Source organism: Mustela nivalis (assembly GCF_964662115.1).
Source record: "Mustela nivalis genome assembly, chromosome: 3".
NCBI lineage: Eukaryota > Metazoa > Chordata > Mammalia > Carnivora > Mustelidae > Mustela > Mustela nivalis.
In genome coordinates, this window is record NC_139022.1 from 88,660,267 (window position 1) to 88,684,481 (window position 24,215).

The 24,215-nt window shown below is 35.1% G+C and overlaps 1 protein-coding gene and 1 long non-coding RNA gene across 2 annotated transcripts in view; both read right to left on the reverse strand.

Annotated features, from left to right (window-relative positions):
• Positions 1-24,215, reverse strand: part of CWC27 (CWC27 spliceosome associated cyclophilin) — a 201,168-nt gene that overhangs the window by 135,345 nt on the left and 41,608 nt on the right. The window lies entirely within an intron of this gene.
• Positions 18,333-23,439, reverse strand: LOC309860719. Its single transcript, XR_014309554.1, has 2 exons — positions 23,255-23,439; positions 18,333-22,373 (listed from the first exon to the last, which is right to left on the reverse strand). It is a non-coding gene; the product is annotated as an uncharacterized lncRNA (long non-coding RNA).

Sequence of the window (24,215 nt, forward strand, 5' to 3'; positions counted from 1 at the left end):
AGTGAAGATCCCTCAACTAAGGAGTGTGGAGAATTGAGCTGTCCAAAGTATCCATATGCTGAAGAGCAGTACACCCTAAACTTCATGGGGAAAGAAGCTCCTGTGCTTGTGACCCTTCAGATATTAGGCTATGTATCTCTTCATCTGGCTGTTCATCTACATCCTTTATAAAATCCTTTACAATACACCAGCAAACAAAAGTGTTTTCCCGAGTTCTATAAGCTGTTTTGGTAATTACTGAAACTGAGAAGGGGCTGTGGGGATCCCAGAGTTGTAGCCACATTAGATAGAGGTTCTTAGAAGTAAGCTGGGAACCTAGCATTTCTGATTGGCATCTAAAGTGGAGGGCAGTCTTGTGGGACTTGAGGGTCAGAAGCCTACAGTTTAAGAAAGTATGGAATGGGGCAGGGGACAGAAGTTAGGAAGTAGGTGTGTATAAAACCCATGGGGTGTGTGCTAATTCTGGGTACTAAGTATCAGAATTAAATTAAATTGTAGAACACCTAGTTGGTATCCACAGAGAATGACTTGCAGAAAATGTTCACATTGGTATGAGAAGCTTTGTGAATGGAGAAATAGTTTTTTCTTTTAGGTCCAACCTTGCACTGTTTTGAAACATTGTTTTCCTATCAAAGAAGAGATAGACCAGATGGCTTCTCAGTTCATCTTGAGTCAGGTTTTCATAGTATTATTCATTATTTTTCATAAATAGCCTAAGCATATTGGGCCACAATCAAACCTTAGTATAAAAATCATTCTAAACACAAGTGATTTTACAAATTTGGCCAACTTAGATCACCATACTTTTGCTCCTTTTCTTTGATGCAAAAAATCTAGAGCTTACTAAGTTATTCTAAGATTCAAAATTGTAAATTTCAGCTTTAATACTTATGGGGAAATGGGCTTTCCAGAACACTTGTAACTTAAAAGGCAGAGGACACCTGGGTATTAACTCTGCTTTCTCCCTCTGGATGAGAAAGTTCCTTGCTGACGCTTAGTTTGGTTCAAGAACCAGGAAAGTCTGGTAATTATAAACATTCCCTTAAAAGGAAGCCCAGAGATTGTTATTTCAAGTTCTTCTGGAATAGTGATGAAAATGGAATAGCCCACAGATTGCTAGTTCTCTTAGAATAGTAAATATAAAAGGGTAGTGACACAACAAGAAATGAACTTTCCCGATTCAGGGACCCTGTCAGACTTGCATGTATATTTTTATTATGAACTGCTAATCCCTAATAGGGGTCATGATGGTGAAGAAAAGCTTTGCTAAGATGTGCTATATCTGCTTCCGCTCTGACTTGACCTCTGATAACAATACTGGAACTGTGGTTAATTAAGTTGGGAACTAAAGTTAAAAAAAAAATGTGTATAATGAATGATATGTATGTTTTCTTCCTGTCAATCTATAACCCACCTAAAACACTGTACTTAAAGAAAAACTAACATAGCAAAGGCAATCTAATCACTTTTAAGTAATGCTAATTAGGAATAAATCAATTATGTGATCAATACTGAGAATGCTCATTTGATTAATTGAAGAGAATCTTAAGGAAGGAGAACTCTTCATCAGGACACAAAATGTAAATAATTCGAGAATCTCTAAGGAAAATGTACTGAAAAGACTTTTTTAAGACTTTATATATTATTATTATTATTATTTATTTGAGAAAGCGAGAGAACGCACAAGCGGCAGTGGGGTGGGGGGGTGATGGCGGTGGGAGAGGGAGAAGCAGCCTCCCCACTGAGCAGGGAGCCCAACATGGGGCTTGATCCTGGGGACTCTGAGATCATGACCTGAGCCCAAGGCAGATGCTAAACTGACTGACCCACCGAGGCCTCCCTAGGAAGGTGCTTTTTAAGAGATACTTTAATGTCTTAGAAATGATACCTCAACAGAGAGAAAAGGTTGAAAATGCCCTCTAAAGGAAATACTATTCAAAGTTTTCAACTTCAAAAATACTTCAAAAGGAAATGGGTTTCTAGAACCAGGAATAAATACTTCAGATTTCCTATTTTGGAATGTGTTGAGCAAAATTACACACTAAATTAATTACTAAGATGCAAATTTGTAAAATTCTAAATAAGGAAGATTCTTATAAGCAGTTTTTGTTTTGTTTGTTCTTAATGTCCAAAATGGGGGGGGGGGGAAGATTAGTAAAATGGATTTTATTAAGCCTGGATTTCTTTCTTGTTGGCTTAAGGACAAGCCATTTTGCCATATAGTAATATATAAAAATAATGGTAGATATTAAACACAACTTCGCTGACCTTTTCTCGTTTCCTTATGAAAAGGTAACTAATTAGAATATTTTTATGAATTCTAAAACCAAATTTGGCACTTCAGTAGCAAACATAAGCAATGGAGTCACATTAAAAACTTATCAGGGTACAAAAGTTCTTTTTAAGAGTTAACTAACATGAAGTAAGCTATTGAAGATTTTAACATCTTTAAATCTCAGTCTCCAAAACCAAAAAATGTAGTTACATATCCTAAAGATTACAATAGTATCATTTGTACCAAAGGTGTTAGAATTCCTTTCTGGAAATAAAGTAAGCCTCTGGTATATCTACTTTCATGCAAAACAATAAATTTTATAAACCTTAAAAACTATAAACCTCATTCCAGAAATGGAGGAGAGCTGATTTTCTGAGGGTTTCTCATTTGTACCTAGAAGAGTCTTGAGCTCGAATGGCTTGCGACCTGCAATTACACATACCCCACAAATACCCTGCTGCAGACATGACTATTTGTTTGTAACATTTGGTGGGTATGAAGTGGCAGGCACAAAAGCCATCTTTCTGAAACTTCTCCTGGTGTATGGAAAATCTTAGTTTTTCTCGTTTATGTAAACCAGTCCTGTAACTCAGATAAATACAACTTTTTTAGAATAGAAACATTACAGCAGCCTTGCTTTTCCTCAGCTAAACTTAGAGCATTCAATGATGGGCACATTTTCTGGACTCCACCTTCTGCAAACAAATTTAAAAGTACTGAAAAGCAACCAAGGCTTTACATCACAGAATAACAGATTTAGGAACGAACACTGGAGAAATGTTACAAACAGTACTGTTGCCCTGTTGGGTGATTTAAACAGTAAGATTTATTGTCTCCTTCTAGCCTAAATTTTAAATGTGGATTTTGTCAAAGGTTAGTTCTAACTTAGATCAAATTAAGCTTGATGTGAATGGGCCAGCTCACTCTTAACCGCATACTAAAAGTAGGAAAATGATTTGCCTTTTTTTTTTTTTTTTTTTTTTTTTAAGGTCACATGCCTGGGACCTCAGCAAACAGTAGTATTATTAAAGGGAAAACTCCATGTGGTTCCAAGAATGGCAAAAACATCCTCACATAGGAAACTCTTGATTAGCAACTGAATGAAAGTAAAAATGTAACAGTTAAAGTGAAATCTAAAAACAAAATATATCCTATCATGCTCTGCAAAACCACAGCAAACAGTCAATGGTATTTGTGCCTGGATGCTGGAGATTCACCTCTTTCCTCTTTTCTGTCCACTGTGTTCTAGAGCCACCAGTGAAAGTTAGGTCACCTCAAAGGTGTAGGACTTGTAAACACTGAGAAGAAGTTGGGCCTGAGCAATATCCAAACTTAAGTGTAAGCCATTTGCTGAGGGTTCACTAGATACCATTATTTTTTATAAAAGTGACTAGAATAATATAATCTTAGCCAAGTGCCTTGCATGTGATTAACGCTTACATGAATACAGTATTATATAGTATTCAAATATCTGTTAAACTAGATGTAGGTTACAATTTATAAACTAGTTTACTTCTTCATTAAATACTTTGTTCTTGAATTAGGACATCTGATATCTATTTTACCATTAAATTAAACTAGCAAATTTTAAATCTTTGTTTGGGCTTGACTACCCACATGTCAGGAGTCCCAAAACTCAAGTCTTTTTTCCTTAGGCAAGAATACAGTGGTCTCTCATAAAAACAAACAAACAAACAAACAAACAAAAAACAAATAAAAAACTTTTAAGAAAAAAGAAAAAACCCCACATAAAATATAAAAATAGCCTATAAAAAAGTCACCTGAGACAAGTCTGATTAATTTTGTTAGAGGCCATAATTCTGTAGAAGTTTAGAGGGAAAAGTAAATTATTGAAAGAGACTGGATCTTCCATATTAATATGATATTTAAGTTATACCAAAAACTTGACCATCAGTTCATGGAAAATGATTCCTTCTAATAGAAATGAATCCACATTACCTATATTTAGCAAAATAAATCATAGAGAAATATACAGCTATTTCCACTGCTAATTTACATAATGGAAAGTGGAAAAGTTTGCTGTTTCCACATCCCAAGCCAACTATATAATTATCTTTGCCAAACATCCAGCAATCTACGGAGTTTGAATGTATAAGATATCCATAGCCAGGATTACATCTGTTTTAGGGACAAGCCTGTAATGGGAAGGAGGAACATAGATTAAGCCTATAATCCTCTGAAAACGTGATTTAGACTTTTACTTTACATTGAAAATAAGCATTCATTTATTTAGTAACTTTTTGAAAAGTAAAATTTCCAGTTATAAGGTTGGAAGATGTTTACTATTTAAAGACATTATGTTAATACATACTGAAGAGCTTAAGTGGAAATACACTATTGTTAGAAAAGTTTCTCCAGTCTACTATTATCTGCCTGAAAGGATAGCTTTGTTTATTGAAACAAACAGAATTATACTTATAAATCTAAAAACCAAAAGAGTATATATTTATTATAAGGCTCTTCCATTTCTGTTTGGTTAATTCAGATTTCAAAAGATATGTCTCTGTATTGTTGAGAAGGAGATCTGCTTGCAGGCTCCAGAAACCTCCAGTTGTTTGGGTGGTGGGAGCCAGGGGAACTCCCAGAATTGCAAACTCTTTTCCTGTTCTACAAGTAAATCCAAGGACAATCTTTAGAAACAATTCTTGTTTCACCAAATATAAAGCTCACTTTTGGAGATGGCTCAGGGGAAAGGATTAAGAGCTTAGGTGTACACAAGTCTGAAGAAACAGCGTAGTATAAGCATATGAATGGGAAATTTGGACCCTCAGTATAGAATACATATGTGTCCTTGGAGTTTACAAAGAAACACTTTAGTTTCAATCAAAACAAATGACAGAAAATACAAGAAAGGACATACATCAGTAAAAATAAAGTTGAGATAAATGCTTGGAAATCTCTCTACTTTTCCTTTTTTGAATGTGTAACTGCACTGAGCATTACCTTTTGGCTAAGTTGAGAAGAGTGATTATCATCTAGTCTAACTTAGAGTGAAAGGCGTTTCATAGAACTCCAAAAACCAAATTATAAACATGAGGTTAAAACAAAATATGAAATTATTCCAGATCTTTTGTAGGATCCTAACAAATTACATCAAAGTTCTCTTGGTTAAAAAAAGAAAATTTCCTTTTGTGTTTATGACATGTAGAAGAATACTGAGATAGTACAAGGAAACGTAATGTCAGAGCTTTATGGAAGGGTTCATTCAAAGTTCAAATCAGAAAAGAACAGAGTTATGTTGCTGATTACAAAGATAACCAAAGAAATAGCACTTATTACCCTTTTATGCAAACAGATATAATTCAATAAATGTTGAAATTTTTCAAAGAATTAATTTAGTTTTACTTTTTTTGTTTAGAAGGTACAATTTCAATATTAATGATACAACATGATTTCTTTTAAAGGTGGGGGGGCAAAGTTTGAGATTGCTTCCAAAAATATTCACAGTTGTTTCTCTTCCTACTTCCTTTTTAGTGATACTATACAAATCATGTTTTGTAATGTTATTACTGTTCTAACAGAATAATAACGTTCAGTGTGATCGATTAATAGCATAAAGGCTCCTGTTGGACCCAAAAGTATGGTTAAAGCTACTTTTATATTCAATCAGAAGTTCTAGCAAATAAGTTCAAAAAAGATAGAAGTATTCAACACCTTTGTGTTCTGGATAAATGATAGATTTAACTTTAGCAAAGACTAATTTTGACTATATTCAGAGACTCAACATTTTCTTCCTACACTGTAGGCAAAGATGGTAACTAGCTTCTTAGCGCCACGCACTGGGTGAAGACTGTAAGAAAAAAAGAATCAAAATTGATTCTGTCACTGAGTTATCATCCTTCAAATAGATCCAAATTCCAAAGAATATATGAACTGAAGGTAAAAGCTTACAGAAAGTAGTACAAATGGTTGCTTAACTTTAAGACTAGTCAAGCTGTGCTATCACTTAATTCTGAAGACCAAAACAATCTGACAACCCCCTTATATCACACTGAAAATACCTCTTAAGGCCATTTTAAACTATAGAAGGAATCATCTCAAAAGCACAGAGTGATCCTTAAAAGAATCCAGTTATAAAATATATAAATGGAAGCTTTCCTCCATCACTGCTATCAAAGCAATTCAAAGTATACTTTGCAAACCGAAGTAGTATAAGCAAGATATCCAAAGAACTGTCTCTTAGGGTCTTCAAGCTATAGTATGTGTCATCTGTTTGGTCTGGTTTAAGTATGAGCTGATTTAAAAGCAGTGAAATGATCTTGAATGGAATTTTCAAATATGGAATTGATGGAATACATACATAAATCTGTATAATACAAAATAATAACTTGCAAACACATAGGTTTATTCTATATGAGGTACTCTTCTGAGAACTTTATATATATTAACTCATATCCTCACACAAATACTATTATGTAGTACTGCTATAAGCTTACTTTATAAATAAAGCTGGGGTAATTAGTTACTCTAGCTCTCTAGAGCTCATAGCTAGGCAGAGCCGGATTCATTTTGTTCTAGAATCTCTACTCTATGCTCTTAAATCACTACGCAGGCATTCTCAAAGTGTGGTCTGTGGACCCTGGAAAACCCTGAAACCACTTCAAAAGGGTCCACGAGGTCAAACTATTTTATTAATAATATTAAGATGTGATCTGCCCTTTTCACTGTTTTGGCTTTTGCTCTGATGGAACAAAAACAACAGTGGGTAAAACCAGTGGACCTATAGCATTGAATCAAGGCAGTGGCAGCACACTGAGCTAGAATTCACTGTATTCATCACTGCCAGGTACTGACAGAAAAGAACAAACAAATTTCAGCCACTTTCACCTAAGAATAGCCTTGATGAAGCAATAAAAATTGTTAATTTTATGAAATTTCAACCTTAAGCATAGTATTTTTTGTTGAAACTGAAGTATGCATAAAGCACTTTTATTGTCTATACAAGTATGACAGTTATTTTGAGGAAAACATGCAATTATTTGAACTTTGAGCTAAAACAGTCAGGGTTTTTTTGTCTTTTTTAATAGTCCACCACTTTTATTTGAAAGAACAACTGACAAGCTTTGGTTATTGTGAACTGGGAACAAAGTGATCCTCTCACAAACAAAAGAGAATGAAAATATGTGTTGACAATGATACAATTTGAGCTTTCGCAGAAAAAGAAAAAAAGATTTTGGAAAATTCAAAATCACTACCATGAGACTGACCAAAACCTGGAAGCCTTTGAAGATTAGTGATGATATTAATGAATAAGATTTTTTTTATATTGTATGGAAAAGTGTATCACTATTTGGAAGATCTGCATAATTGGATGGACCAATACTTTTCAAATGACCAATGCATAATGTTATAATAATCATGCATGGGTAAAAGACCCATTCATAAAACAAGCCAATGGATTTTAATATTCAACAGATTATTATGAAGGGTTTTTTAATTTCACATTGCATTTAACCAGTAAGACATTAGCATTTGTTGAGTTTAGGTACAGTATCAAAAGAAGAATAACCATAATTGTCTGAAAAGTCTATTAAATACTCCTGTCTCCTCAATGTACATATTTGTGTGAGGTCACATTTTCCTTCTGATAATTTAACAACATAGTTCATACAGCAGAATGAATGAAGGAGTGGATATGGGAATCTAGCTGCTTTCCATTAGGCCAGTCATTAAAGAGATTTGTAAAAAGGTGAAACAATATTCTTGTCTTTGTCACTAAATGATTTTTATTGGAGGAAGAATAATTAATTTTTCTAAAGTATGTGTTATGTTAAAATATAATAGAGTCTATTATTGTTATTTCAAAGTATATTATTATTTTAGGACACCTGGGTGGCTCAGTGGGTTAAGCCTCTGCTTTCAGCTCAGGTCATGATCTCAGGGTCCTGGGATCAAGGCCCACATCAGGCTCTCTGCTCAGCAAGGAGCCTGCTCCCCCCTCCCCCACCTGCCTCTCTGCCTACTTGTGACCTCTCTCTCTGTGTCAAATAATAAATAAAATCTTAAAAAAAATAAAGTATGTTAATATTTAAAAAATTTTCTCAGTATTAATGCCCCATAAAACCAAACTCTCTTTGGGGTCCTCAGTAATTTTTTTTTTAATTTTTATTTATTTGGGGTGCCTGGGTGGCTCAGAGGGTTAAAGCCTCTGCCTTCAGCTCAGGTCATGATCCCAGGGTCCTGGGATCGAGCCCCGCATTGAGCTCTCTTCTTGGTGGGGAGCCTGCTTCCTCCTCTCTCTCTCTGCCTGACCCTCTGCCTACTTGTGATCTCCCTCTGTCGAATAAATAAATAAAATCTTTTTTAAAGTTTTATTTATTTATTTATTTGAGAGAGAGAGTGAGTACAAGCACAGGAAGTGGCAGGCAGAAAGAGAGGGAAATGCAGGTTCCCCACTGAGCAGAGAACCTGATGTGGGGTTCGATCCCAGGGATCATGACCCTGGGATGATGAGCCAAAGACACACAGTTAACCGACTGAGCCACCCAGGTGCCCTGGCTCCTCAGTAATTTTTAAGAGTGTAAAGGGTCCTAAGATCAAAAAGTTTGAGAACTGCTATATAAAGCTATGCTGTCTTTCTTCTACGTTGTGTGTGTGTACATGTGGTGAGGTAGTGGGGTGTAGGGGTCACAACAGCCCTTGACTGCTTCTGTATTCATTCATCTTCTAGAGCTTTGTTTTGCTTCTGAAGTAGGATTCCCTACTTCCCTACTGGGAAGAGAATGTACTGACCACAAACATAAGAATTACCTTGGAATTATAATTCTCTATTACAAGAAAGCGTTATTCAGCACTAAAAAAAAAAAAGTAGTACTTTGACTAAGAAGAAAATAGTTGTAATAAACCAGAAAGTTCTGAAGGTTAAACAACCAGTAAACCTATTTGAATGTTTGAAGAACGTCAAATTAAATGTGTGGTTCACAAACAGACCATATGTGTTATGTAAGGCAAATACTGATATAAGCACACATAATGTAATATAGTACCTATTCAAATCCCATCCATCCTTGAAAATCTAGCTGAAATAAAGCTTCTTAAAATATGTGCTAATAAAACAGATATTCAATAAATGATATCTGTTAACTGAAAAAATAAGTGAGTAAACTGATTCTTCTTCCTCAGGCCGTCATTGAAATTATTGTTAGGATACCTATAGCAATCACATGTATGTGGCTTTATGTGTAGTTCTAATGGGATTTCATAGATTTTACACACACATAATTTTATATATGCATACAAACATAGGTTAAATGTTTATATTTTGGTCACTTTTTTGTCCCCCAGTAGTATTCCAATAGATCCCAAATATAATTTCCCAAATTGGGGAAAACCAATTATCAATTACAGCCTGTTTCAATAGGAAAATTTTCTTAAATTCTAAGTAACACACAAATAAACTTGCAAACATGATCCATTTATGAGTCAGTAAGTACCCTGACATTCAGCCAGTAATTCTAAAAATGGAAAATGATTAAATTTCCTGAACCCAAAAAATAATCTAACAACAAAAAAGAATAAAACATGAGTCATAAAAGGTATCGATGAGGACTCTTTGTAGAAAATGCAAATCAAGAAAATTATTTTATAAGAAATGACATTAAAAGCTTAATTATACTTTTGTTATCAAATCTGTATTTATATAAAAATAATTTAAAAAACCACACTTGCATTTTGTATAATCACTGCTATTATCATTTGCACAATCATAGATCTGACATTCACTTACTTCTTTAACAATAGTTGAATATTTGCCATATACTAGATGACCACTGGCACAACTGGGACCAATTCTTTAGATGGTTTCCTGGCCTTTTTCTTGCTTTGTCCCCTTTTTATTAACTGTTTTGTGAGTGGAGGAAAAATAATGTGAATTTAATAGCTGTTTCCACTATTAAAATATTGTTGTAGATTAGTGAGTGGCTTAGAAGCTTTCACAAGGAAGTAAAGGAAAAAGTATGCTAGATTCACATTCAGACTCACTGAGACTACCTAGGTTGGCAAAAACAAAATAATCTGTCACTTATTCTCTACTGGTCTTATCTGTAAAATGAGGAAATTGAAAGACAGTTGATATGGTTCTTCCAACTTTAAAATGTCCTAATTCTATTTAGGTACTGTGAACAGTTGGCATATGAAGATTAGGAGAGCCAGGAGATTAAATGTTATTTAATGGGGAAAAAAAGTAGTGACTCATCCTAGCTCTTTTCAGAATGTATTATATATACATTAATAATTTTTACTTAAGTAAACTCAAATAGTAAAATGAACAGTATTCAGAAAGAAACACTTTGAAGATTCTGAAAATATTATTAGAGAATATTATTATAAGTATGTAGTATCTTGAAAACAAAATATTATAACTGATGTATTTTAATAACTATAATTTATTGAATGTCTACCAACTCATCTCATCATGCAACAATCTGGTAAAATAGGTCTTTTTTATTCCCATTTTTAAAAAAGATTTTATTTATTTATTTAACAGACAGAGAGAGAGAGAGAGACAGTGAGAGAGGCAACATAAGCAGGGGGAGTGGGTGAGGGAGAAGGAGCTCCCCCCCCACCAAACAGGGATCCCAACATGGGACTTGATCCCAGGACCCCAGGACCACAACCCGAGCCGAAGGCAGATACTTAACCGACCGAGCCACCCAGATGCCCCTTTTTATTCCCATTTTACAGGAAGACACTGAGAGTCAGATAAATAATTCATTCGCCCAAGGATACTTAGTTAAAAAATGGCACAACCTGGGCTTTTGACTCCAAACCAATACTCTTCCCACTACATAATGCATTTTGGCAGGTGAGAATTCTACCACTGAACCACCCATGCACATAATGCATTTTGATTCCTACAAATGAATCTCTTTTTTTATAGTCAAGTCTCAGTTACTAATGGTAACAAGAATAGAAACAGCAAGGAAAAAGAAATCCCAAATAAACACAGTATAACAGCTTAGGATGTGGATGAATTCCAGTAAAATAAGTTTTGTGCTGAGTTCTCAGGCACCTTTAATGTCTCAAGTTTAAGTAATAGTCTCAACTCACTGAAGCTTAAATGTTATCTAATCCATTTTTCCACTCATTACAGAAACTTAAAATTTCTATTACATTAATTAAAGATTGAGCACAAATAGGAGGTATATAATTTAAAGGAATAATCACAGAATCTTCTAAGGAAAGGATCCAAAGACTTGCTTTTTTCTTTTTAACTATTTTCTCTCACTGAGTTTGCTTAAAAGAAAAATGCACTGAAATTTCAAAAGGCCATTTTAACTCTGGTTACTAATGCTTTCTTAAAAAACTTGCTCCAGAAAAATTACACTGATTTGTTTTTTCATTTCTATGTACTTTTTCTGTTCTTAGATTGAGACAACAAAACTGCCACACACACATACACACACGCACAAAATGATCTGAAGAAAATTAAGTAGGACAAGTCCAAGAAAATTTACTAACTAAAAATTTATTCTTGGATAATCAAGAGGAAATGTAGAAATATTTCTAAGTATTATACAAGACAAAACTGAAAGCAAAAGACATGAAACTTACAGTTGTATTATGGCCTACTGCAAATAATCAAGTAGCAAGAAACAAAGTTTAAAATAACTATTAACTTATTAATTAAAATAATTAGTGAAGTATAAAGTCATAAATTACTACTTGGTCTTTCAGTTATTCAGAAATAGTAGCATTTCGAAAAATCTCATCAATCAAGGAAATTTGTAACTTAACAGGTATAATTTAAACATGAAAATTCAAGTCTAAACTGCTGTAACAAATACTGGGGTCATTTATAGAACATTCCAAGCAACCACAATAGAATACACATTCTTTTCATGTGCACGTATAACATGCACCAAGATAAGCCATACTGAGCCATGAAACAAGTCTCAATGTAAAATAACTGAAATTGTACAGAATATGTCCTCTGACCACAATAAAATTAATTTAGACATTAGTAACAGACAAATATCTAGAAAATTCCCAAATATTTGGAAAATAAACAGTACAGTTCTAAATGACCCATAGGTCAAAGAAGAAGCCACAAAGAAAATAGGAAAAATTTTGAACTGAATGAAATTCAAAGCAAATTTATAAATATTACACACACACACACACACACACACACATCCAGTAAAGGACTGGCTCGTCCAATTGCGGGGTCTGCCTAGTCTGAAATCCAAAATGTGGATCACGCATTTGTGCAAATAGGCCATCAAGAAGGGCAAGTTGGAACTCTCCACAGTATAAGCTAAAGCAGCTCTCCACAGATGGAATTTATTCTTCTGAGAAGCCTCAGCTCTCTTCCTCAGTCTTTTAAATGAATCAGGCCCCCAGATCATAAACTGCTTTACCTAAAAGTCACTGATTATGGACTTTAATCACATCTATAGAATACCTTCAAAGCAACACCTGTATTAGTATTTGATTAAACAACTAGGGACTATACCCTAGCCAAGTTGGTACATAAAATTGATTATCATGACAACAAAACTGGTGAGATGCAGAGAGAGCAGTGCTTAGAGTTTTAAATGCTTTATTAGAAAAGAAGAAAGTCCAAAATCAATTATGTAAGGTTCCAGCATAAGAAGCTAAAAACAAAACAAAACAAAACGACAGCCACCACCACCACAAAAAAAAAAATAGACAGGAAGAAGAAAAAGGAAAAGGCGAGAAGAAGCAAATTAAACAAAGTAAGTAGAAAGAAGAAAGTTGGAGAAATACTTTATTTTAAGACGTACTATTATAGATCCTGCAAATACATATCTCCAAGACTTTTAATGACATTTCAGATGTACCAGTTTGGAAAATTTCCAGATCAGACCTCTCCTTGCTTATCATGCTCCTGATAAAACATTCCTGGATGCATTCCTAGATGCACCCTTCAAGGTAGAAGGGTGGTTTTCAAGGTTTTTTTCAAGAACAGAACACCCAAGGTCAAACACCTGTGCTCAAGGACTAGAACCCTGGTTTCCAAAACCCCTTCCGAAAGGAATTCCCATTGCAATGTACCATCTCCAAGTTTTCTTTCCTGTCACTAAAAACTGGCCACATACCTGTGTAATAGTACCCATTGAGAAAAGCTACAGCCTAGCTGCTCATTTTCTTTTAATTCTTAAGTTTATCTATAGGCTAGCACCGGAAGCACGGTCATGTTAATTACAAAAGGGCACACCCTCTAGGGGAACCTCCTAGGAAACAAATACCTTTTCCTGGCTGAAAGATTAGAAAAGGCACCCATTCCTGGGGCTAATGTGGCCCTCCCCAGTGCACAGGGCTTGGAGGGGAACTCCGCCTAGATTCCAGCTCATATTCACATTCCATGGCTAAGTGTTCTGCACAACTCTCCTCGGTAGCCCTGCTTATCAGTCATTCACTATCTTGTTGAAGGCAGAACATCAGGTAATATCATTCTATAAAAATGCTCCATTCATAAACGAGTCAAATATTTTTTAAAAATCGTATCTTAAATTTTTTAAGCTGTATCTTAACTCTTGACAGACCAAGGTTCTCACATTGGAAATATTCAAGCAGAACTACAGTGTTAAGAGTAGACAGTAAACTTTATTACCAGTACTTCATTTTAGAAAGTGACATTCTATGTTTGTTTTGTTTAGTAAGATTTGAAGTGTTTCTGTAAGTGCTATATTAAAAATCACATAGAGGGAAAAATATAGCAACAAGTTTTCCTAAGCAATAAATGTCATCACTGAATTTTCAGCAAGGACATTTATCTTTCTAAAATAAAACCATTGCATACGCTAGCTAAAGTTAGAATTTTATCTTTTAAATTTGTTTCCTTAAATGAACATGTCCATAATTACATTTGTAGACATGCTATTTTTGTTTTATGTAGTTGTCATTAAGTTTTTATTATAAACAGGATGTTCTCAAAAATACTTCCATTTTTAAAATAAACATTCAAAATGAAACAAATGAGGTAAAAATAGTCATTAACAACTTAAGTAAAGCGCAACAAATTAGCACACTCATTATCTTATAAGAGAGTATTTATTTTACCAGCAAAATTACTCGTATCATCAGCTTACTCCAGTGTGTGGTCTGGCAATTGGCAGTATAAACCTGCCTGAAAACAAACCTTCAAGAAAACTAATAAACCTCATCTGACTCTACACCATTTCTACTTGGGATTTCCTATGCATTTAGAGTACTCAGTCTGTCTATGCCATTTTGTGTTTTTTAATGTATTATTTTCTTAAGTAACAAATCACATCTGATGCAGAGTAATTCTCTGTAGTGTAGGAGAGATGTGGGAGGCAGGTGGGAGAGCCAGGATGCTTATGAAGGACACTAGTGTCTCATTTTCCTTCTAGGTATGCTTGGCTTGTCTCCCCAAATTGTCCCTGTGGACTGGGTTTATCTCTTCTACTTCATTGATATCATGTCCCTTTAATTACATACATCACCTTAAATACTAATCTGGTTGTTATATATGCTTAATAACCACTGACATTTAATCTGGCATTAAGTTTTCATTTTATTTTGAAATATGGCATGGTTGGAAGGGGCTACCAGAAAGTGAGCAATTCTAAGGCTGTTAAGGTTGGATTGTGTGTCACTAAAGGCACTTTAAACTCTATAACCACCAGCCATCACCGGCATCATGTTTTTAAAGTAATTCACATGCATTATTTCACAAAATTTGTTTTCATCTTGTCACTAGGTAGATTCATTCCTCCCCCTAAACTACCACCTCATTTACTACAGGGATTTAGCGTTCACTTTCAAATTATAAAAACTAAAATAAACATGATTCTCTACTCCAGCCATCTCACCAAACCCTCCTACTCACATATCTCCTGTCCAAAAATGTTGAAATCCAGTATTCACCCAACCTTGAGTCTTTCAAGTTGGCATACTTTAAATGAAAAAAGAGGTTGATCTATGTTTTCCTGTACACATAAATAAAGCAAAGTGAGTTATATTTGCACTTTACTAGCCTGGCAGGTACCTCATGATCTGGTCCCAACCTATCTTTCTATCCTTATTTCCAACAATATCCTCTCTAGTCACAACAGGTTGTTCCTCAAATACACTCTGTACTTTTCTCTGTTTCCTCTACTGGAAATTCCCTTTCCCACCCATTTCCTCTTATTCAAACTTTGCCCCTTCTTCAAGGCCTAGTATTAATGCTGTCTACTTTGCATACATGCAGACTTCCTGATCCCTAAAGTCAAAATTAATCTCTCCCTCCTCCATGGAGCTACTGTACTTTCTCTGAACCTCGGCTTTATATAGAGTTCATTGTGTATGTATGTGTTATAAAGCCTGGCTCAGCTGAGAGCTTTTTTGTAGGCAAGGGGAGTATCTTTATCTTTCTATCTACCACATGCATATTTTAGATGTTTGGGAAAATGTTTGCTGAATGCAAATTTCCTTGCAAATAGAATACTGTCTTGGTTGGGGTTTTCATTATATTTTACCTGGACTTGGACAATTAAAGCAGTATTCTGGTTGGTCAGTCTTCTTAACCTCTCGTCTTGGCTCCTTCCAGCTTATTTTCCATGCTACTACCCCAATGATCCCTCTAAGACAAAATGCTAATCATGTCACTTTCCAATTTTAAACCTTTTATATTGTTTTCCACCATCTAAAGAACAAAGTCCAGTTTCTAAGTATGCCATACAAGGCCCATTTTGATTGGCCCCAGTTTACTCCTCTAATAACTTCCTACCATAATTCCTGCAGATATGTGTCCCTGTATATGTAAGTTCTCACATATATTAGGATATCAAATTCTCACCAATCCTTTTGCATGCACAGTCTGCATCCTGCACCCCCACCCCAAATTCTAATATTCCATTTTAATGCCTCATCTCAGGGGAGGTATAATATGGCAGTTAAGTCAAATATATGTGTTTAAATCCTGGACTGTCCATTGTTTGGAGAGTAATCCTGCGTAAGTTAAACTTTACAAACACAACTGAAGAAAGATTAGAAAGCTGTCTAGCTTCACCATTCTTCCCCTACTCTTTGCAAAACCACTCTGTTCCTATACTTTGGTGGGCAACTTTGACATTTGTGTAAAATATAAATCTAAGAGCCAATATTAGAATCTAAGCTCTAGGCTCCTTGCAGGTAGATGTGATTAGTCAAGTTCCAGATTAAAAAACAGACAAGCCTTAACCTTTGTTTTCTTCAAGCTCCTTAGTCACTATATACTAAAATGTAAAGTAATAATACATACAAATTTTAAATCCTTGCTTGCAGTAGTGGTCTATCTCAGCAAGGATGTACATATAACATTTTCATATACTGCTTGCCTCATATATCTTTGGTTAAATATCTGTTCAGATCTTTTGTCCATTCTTTAAATGGGTTTGTTTTCTTAGTGTTGAGTTTTCAGAATTCTTCCTATATTCTGGATACAAATCTCTTATTAGATGTGTAATTTGCAAATACTGCTTCCTACTCTGTGGCTTGTCTTTTCATTCCTTAAAAGCAACCTCTCCAGAGCCAAAGTTTTTTTAATTTTGATGATGTTCATTTATCAGTGGACTTCATGTTTTTTTGTGCCTAAAAGCTCATTAGCATACCCAAGTTCATAAAGATTTTCTCCTATATTTTCTTTTAGAAGCTTAATAGTCTTACTTTTAGGTTTGTGAACCATTAGAAGTTAATTTTTATAGAAAGAGGTAGGTGTTAATGTTCAATTTTTTGCACACAGACTCTCAGTTACTCTAACATTAGTTGTTTTTTTTTTTTTAAAGAATTTTATTTATTTGACAGAGAGAGATCACAAGTAGGCAGAGAGGCAGGCAGAGAGAGAGGAGGAAGCAGGCTCCCCGCTGAGCAGAGAGCCTGATGTGGGGCTCGATCCCAGGACCCTGGGATCATTATCTGAGCCGAAGGCAGAGGCTTTAACCCACTGAGCCACCCAGGCGCCCCTCTAACATTATTTGTTAAAAGATTATCATTTCTCAAACTTTCTTTGTACTTTTGTCAAAAATCAGTTGATTATATCTGTGTAGGTGTGGGTCTATTTCTGGGCACTTTATTCTCTTCTATTGATCTCTCTCTCTCTCTCTCTTTATCCAGTAACCATCTATTTTTTCCCTCTGTATGATTTAATAGGTATATAATGCTGTAGATTTTTATAAATGGCATATACTTAAGTATACTCAGTTCAAGGTATCATAGCTCCAAATAAGGACTGCTTTCTGTTCTAAGACTTAGAAACAGAAATGCTGCAACAATAAAGAGTAAACTTAAACAACTGACTAATGTGAAGCAGGAAAAGAATGCAATAATATTCAAAGGCTAGGTAACTACTCTGCCTTGAAAGTGAGTTTTCAACTTTAAAGAGCCCAGATAAGGTGAATCTCTTTTGCAGAATCTATTTCCAAGTCAAATTTATAGCTGGGGGGGAGGGGAGGTAATTGCTTGCATTTTATTTTAACCTGGTTTAGGTGCCAGGTCTTCATCTAAAATTCAGCAGCTACAGTGTTTTAAAAAAGAACAATTCAAAGATATATACAATATGAACTTATAAACATTCTTCAAATGCTACTTTAAAAACTTTTAGCAAGAACAAACTGAAAATAATCTTCTCATACATTCTTTTATGCATTTTGGGGGGATAAGCAGTATTTCATCAGTATTTTATGAAAATTATTTTGAGTTAATAGAAGCATTTATAACTATAAAAGGCTCTCTATTATCTTAAGAGTCCAAGAATTAAGGTAATGCAGATATCATTCCATCTTATGGCCACAGCACCAAAGACCTAAAGTGGTAATGCTGTAGTCTCACCATGTTTAGGGTGTAACCCTCCTCTGGAGGCTAGGCTCTTAAGTGTTTAATTTTTGCTACAGGCTGTGATTACTGTAACAGGTGTTAAGTCCCTTTATTGTTCCTTAAAACTGTTGCTACTCACTGGCACAGCTTAGAAGCAAGAGTAGTTTAGTTAGAATAAAGGACTCTCTTTCACTTTGTCTTTTTAGAATGGAGTAACCCTGTCTTCGGCAAACATCTAACTTAGCCTTGGGAAGGACAAATAATCTAGATCTGATTTGACTTTTAAATATGTACCTTTATTTACCTATGTTCCCAACATACAGGAAAAGGTTAAGCAATATTCATATTTTCCTCAGTAATTCATTCAATACAAAAATGATGAGCAAAACCTTTAAACATCTACTTAAATGTAAACACATTTTGTTCCAAAATTCTTTCCAGACTATACAACATAAGCTAAAACAATAAAATGAAGAAAATATAATTTTTAAAACTTCACTGGACTACTGATAAATCCTACCTGAGAATATAATACTGAGCATCAAGCCAAACAATTAAGGCTGGTGAGTAACTTCGCAATATTATCTTGGCTTTCAATTTCTGGACCACTCTCCAGCAGCATCAGGACTAGACATTCTTACCTTCTATCGCACTAAATGTCCTTCCACAGGTCGGCTATAGATCTAGGTGACTGAGCAAGTACATACACTACAACTAAAATGGAGTCTTATCATACAGCAGCAGGACATAAAATACAAGGACTGTAACACTCTAGTCTTTGTATGAGGCCTACACTGTATCTTTCTAAACTCTCTGAAGCCAAGCCAAGGGATTTTCTTCTTAATTCCCTTCAACAAAGACTGTCTTTAAATTATTTCAAGTTATCGTTAATATTGTGAACAAATAAGCATATCCAGAAATTTTCTATTGATTTATAATGATTTATAAGTCTAAAAAAGTAAATGCTTATCTAAAAGGAAGAAAAATTGGTAGGAAGTCATTATACAATTTTCATAGTTAAGAAAACATTCTTTTTCACAGACTCCAGAAAATCAAATATACCGCAAAGGACAAATCTAACTTCCTGTCTGTTGACTGTGTGCTTGTGTGCGTGCACATGTGTGTAAACTGAAAATACAAATTAGAGAGAAAAGATTTTGTTCATTAGCTTATATGCCAATTAATATCTGCCTTTGACCCTAAGAAAAGTACTTTTCAGTAAGAACAGAAATCTACCCATTATAATATAACAAATTTGAGACTGTTTAAACAAAATAATTCTTTAAAGAAGCACCTAAATCAACACTATAAATTTTAAAACAGAAAAGCAAACTACCTGACATGACAAAATTAGCAATTAGCAATACCAGGAAAATGTATTTAAGAATCTTTAAAATAAAAGAAAAACTTGAATAGAATAATAATAAATCAAATACAAAATTAGATTAAAAATCTAGTAAGCCACTGACATACCTAAAAATAATAATCGAAATCCTATTTAAGGTTTAACACTCAAATAGGTACATTTAAATAGTAAACACATTGAAATCAACATGAATGCACAAATATACTGAATGAACTAATACACATGGTGTAGCAGTATCTTAACAATAAAAACTAAGGCGAGAAGAGAGATCAAATACTACTAATGGATCAAAGTTGGCAAAAAGGTAGGAAAGAATTGTAAAGAATTCTGTGAGATTCCTCTTCAAAGTAGGTCATTACTAAATAGTTTATATTGTGTCTGATTTTAAAAAGATAAGCTTAAATAAAAGGAAAAGAGTTGATAAAGTGAACAAAATAGAACAAAATCCACTCAGATTAATATTGATGAAATATTATGGCAAAGGTTCTTTAAAGCGTTATAGAACTTATAGAAAACTGATTTTGGCTGGGAGAAGAGACCCTCTCACTTTGTCTCCCTAGAAAAGAGTGACCTTGTCTTCTGCAAACATCTGAGCCTAGCTTTGAGGACAGATATCTGGATCCTAACTTAATTTTTAACCTCATTTATCCTCATTTCACCTAATGTTCCCAACATATAGGAAAAGGCAAAGTAACGTGTATTTTCATCACTCATTATCTGGCTATACAAACTATGAGCCAATCACATCCTAGCACTACTGATGAATTTTTTGTTTGTTTGTTTGGTGTATTTATTTTTTGAAGGGTGTGGATCCTAGCAGATGCATTTTGTAAAAGCCAAACAAATTTTAAAAGTTTGTCTTGGTTATTTGCATATCTACCCCTGATAGGCATGGAGGGAATTATTTAAAATAATGTGGTCGGAAAAGACAATGTTTGAGGAAGAAACTGCATGAAGAGAAGGAATGGTTACTAAGATTATTTTAGAGAAGACACTCTGAAGCTGAGGTAACCCAAAGTTACCTGAAGGTAACTGAAAAAGGCCTGAAAAAGAATGGGGTTGGCATGTCCACAGACATGAAGGACAGACAATATGCAGCATTTGAAGTGAACCACAAGAGTAAGGTGGATAATAGCTTGGCCAAAGTGTGTGAAAAAGTGGATGGTGTGTGGACCACAACACAGAGTAACGGTTTGCCTTTGCCAGAAGCGTATGAATTCAGATGCAGAGGGGTACACTGTTGGTGGGAAAATGAGGAATTTTTCTCACCATTTCTGTTTTCATAATAAAATAAGGAACAAGGTGATCAGCCAAAAGTAGAAGAGCAGTGAAGATGTTGGGTATTATTAATTAATACGATTCTCTTCCAGCAATAACTTGAAAACCAACCAAGAAAGCTATTAAAAATAATGGAACAGCTATTCATTTCCTCTCTGTCCACATGCCCACCACAGAGAACTTACCCTACTCATAACCCTGGAAGAAACAGCCTTACTGTATCAGTTAGGTCTAGGTTCTGTTGCACTTAATAGAAACTCCAACTAATGTGCTTAAATAACTTGAATGTTTTTTTTATCCCACATTGAACAACTCCAGATAGGCAATCTGAGCTAGAATTGTGGCTCCATGAGGTCTTCAAGGACACAGGCTCTTTCAGCCTCTCTATTCCACCAAGGCTAGCCCCTTCTTTCTTTGCTTTAGAAATGACTTCCTGAAAGTGTGATATGCTCTGTTTCCTCTCATTACCAGAATTTGGTCACAAGGCCTTGCCTTGCTACAAAGGAGTATCGTGAATATCTTTTAATGAGGCAGTCCTGAGTCCAGCTAGATATCTGGGTTCTCATTACTAAATAAGAAGGGAAGTGGATAGTGAAAGGACAAGACACCTCTGTCACACCTCCACATCTCATGGCTTTCCAGAGCCCCTCCACTACCACCGTCCTCTCAATAACATATATGGATAGCTAACCCAAGCCAAGCCAGTAAGATTCTCTCTCTGGAGAGTCAGGCTGTGGGACACAGAAATTAAGTTAATTTACTTCTGAAGGACTGAACTGCAAGAGATACTAGACTAGAACCCTACAGAGAAAATACAAGACTGTAGAAAGTAACAGAACAAATGAACAAAGAAAATGAGAGTTGAGGCTGTAGAAGGAGAGAAAATAGAAGTTCATGTCAGGGCTTCCGTTCATATCGGGGTTGATGCAATTCTTTTATCTAGATTCTGTGCAACTCCTCTATTCCTTTATGCAAAAATCCCTTCAGTTAATGTGTAAAATCCCTTTCTAGAAAAATGGGAGTTTTTTTGAGTAGGTTTCTATTCACTACAACCGAAGGATCCTTAAGGTACCTAATAAGAAAGTTATGATTTGATTGATGTTCCGTGCATATGAAGTGTTTCTGCATTTTCTGTGAAACTCGTGGAAGATCATTGTGTTCTTCTCTACCCCATATGGAAAGACAGATAAGATAGAATTTCCTTTAGAATTTTATGCTTTTAAAAAGTATGTGATAATTACAAAAGTGATATTCTTCTTTTTAAAATTCAGATAATGGCAATTAAGTAATGTTCATTATGTCTTTTTTTTGTCCTGTCCACCAGGAAGATGCTGACTAAATTCATTACAAAGTCACGGGTATTTACAGCAATTCCTGGTTAAATCACAAAGCCTGGAGATTACATATTGTTTCTAAGCATTCACTGCTCCTCCTTGGGAAAGGTTTATACTTCACCATACCAGGCTTGGCCACATCACTTGCTTTCACCAGTGAAATGCTGAAGTGATGGATGCCACTTCTAAGCAGAAACTTTACGAGCTAGCATATGATTCCATCGTCACTCTTTTGCTTCTGCTGTGCCTCTCAGCAAGAGGCTTCTCCTTCATTCTGGGCCCATGAATGTAAGTGTTGGGGAGTTTATCCACAGATCTTACCAGGATGTAGCCAGAACTAGAGAACAAACACTAGTTTTAACCCACTAAGATATGGGGGTTGTTTGTTACCATAGCATAACCTAAATTAAGCTGACTAATAAAGGAAGCAATTCAGTATGTTTATATGCAGGGCATTGAAGAGTATCAGGAAGGACTAAAAGGATGAACAGGAAGGGAGCACTAGAAACACCTAGAACTCCTATCCCAATGCTTATCACCACCATTCAGCCAAGTTATCTAAGCCAGAAACCTAGGCGTCTTCCGGTCTCCTATATCCAAATCTGTTATCTCTATTATCTCTAAATCCATTCCCATAGACACTGCTTTAGGGAATTAGACCCTTATTATCTCTCCCTTCGATGAATGTAATAATCTTTCTGTTTTGGTCTCCTTCCTCCAATCCATTCTCTACACTCATACAGAATAGTATTTCTAACATGATGTCATACCTTTGCTAGAAACATCCCATGTGAGAGTTACACATCAGCTAGATACTGTGAGCTGGCCCTGACCAACCAACAGCTGTAGAGAGGGGTCAGACAACTGCAGGTTCAAGTACCAGACTTGCCATTTTCTATGCACATAAGTCTAGTTTTCTTCACTTTAAAAATGAGAATCATAATATAGACTATACCTTTTAGCTTTGTTATGGAGGTTAAATTAAAGAAATAAATTGAGTTGGCAAAGTGGTCACACTGTAGAACAAGGAATAACAATAGCTGTCTGGCTACAGCATCTAGGAATACCTCACAGTCCTTATCTGTTCATACAACTGTCTCTTTTACTAGACACTAAGCAACTTGTAAAGAAACTCAGACACAGTAATCTGAGCATCCTATAACCTAGCACAGTGCCTAGTACAAAGGAAGAACTTATTGTGCATCAGCGAAACCATACCTGAAAGGTGGTAAAATCCCTGAACAATTAGGGGGGGAAAGGATCCAGAGAGAAAACTAGAGAAAGAAAAAATAGAATCACTAATTATAAATACCTCTTAGGCCCATGTGTAACTTCAAGTGCTTTTAACTTTGTGTTAAACAAAGATCTTTGCATCTTGAGAGGCCTCTTTGTTCTGTATTTTATCCAAATTATACCTGCCAATTTACTTTTTTAAAGATTTTATTTATTTATTTATTTATTTGAGAGAGAGAGAGAGAGCACGTGTGCAAGTGGGGGAAGAGTAGAGGGGTAAGGAGAGGAAGAGGAAAAGGATCTTGGAATAGCATGGAGCTCAACGCAGGGCTCAACCTCAGGACCTGAGATCATGACCTCAGCCCAAATCAAGAGTCAGATGCTTAACTGAATGAGCCACCCAGTCACCAACTGGCATACTTGCCAATTTAATTTATAGGTGAATTCACAAAGCATACACAAGGAAAGCAGGAAAACAATGAATTTCAAAACTCAATACAACTAGATTTCCAGGGTAGAGAACACTTCCTCAGATGCTTGAATAACTTAATGTTTTTTGCACATAATCTCAATACTGCATTTCAAATGTACATTGCATTCTCCAAAACAACTTATACTACCAGATCAATGGAACATAATTCTCAAGAGTAATAGAAGTCAATACATTCTAAAGAAATGCAAACACCTCTTCCCCATTTTGACAAGAGAATTTTCCTCACGTGTGCATTTCACTGCTTCCTGTCTGCCATCTGAAATCTAATTGTAAAAACAGTAGGGTGGTTGTATTTCTGAAGTTCAAGGATTTTTTTTTTTCTTTTACTTTGAAGGTGAGTCCTTGGATGTGGATTAAGGTTCTCAATGAACCAACTGGGCATTTTATTTATTTATTTATTTATTTTTTAAAGATTTATTTATTTATTTGACAGAGAGAGAGAGAGCACAAGCA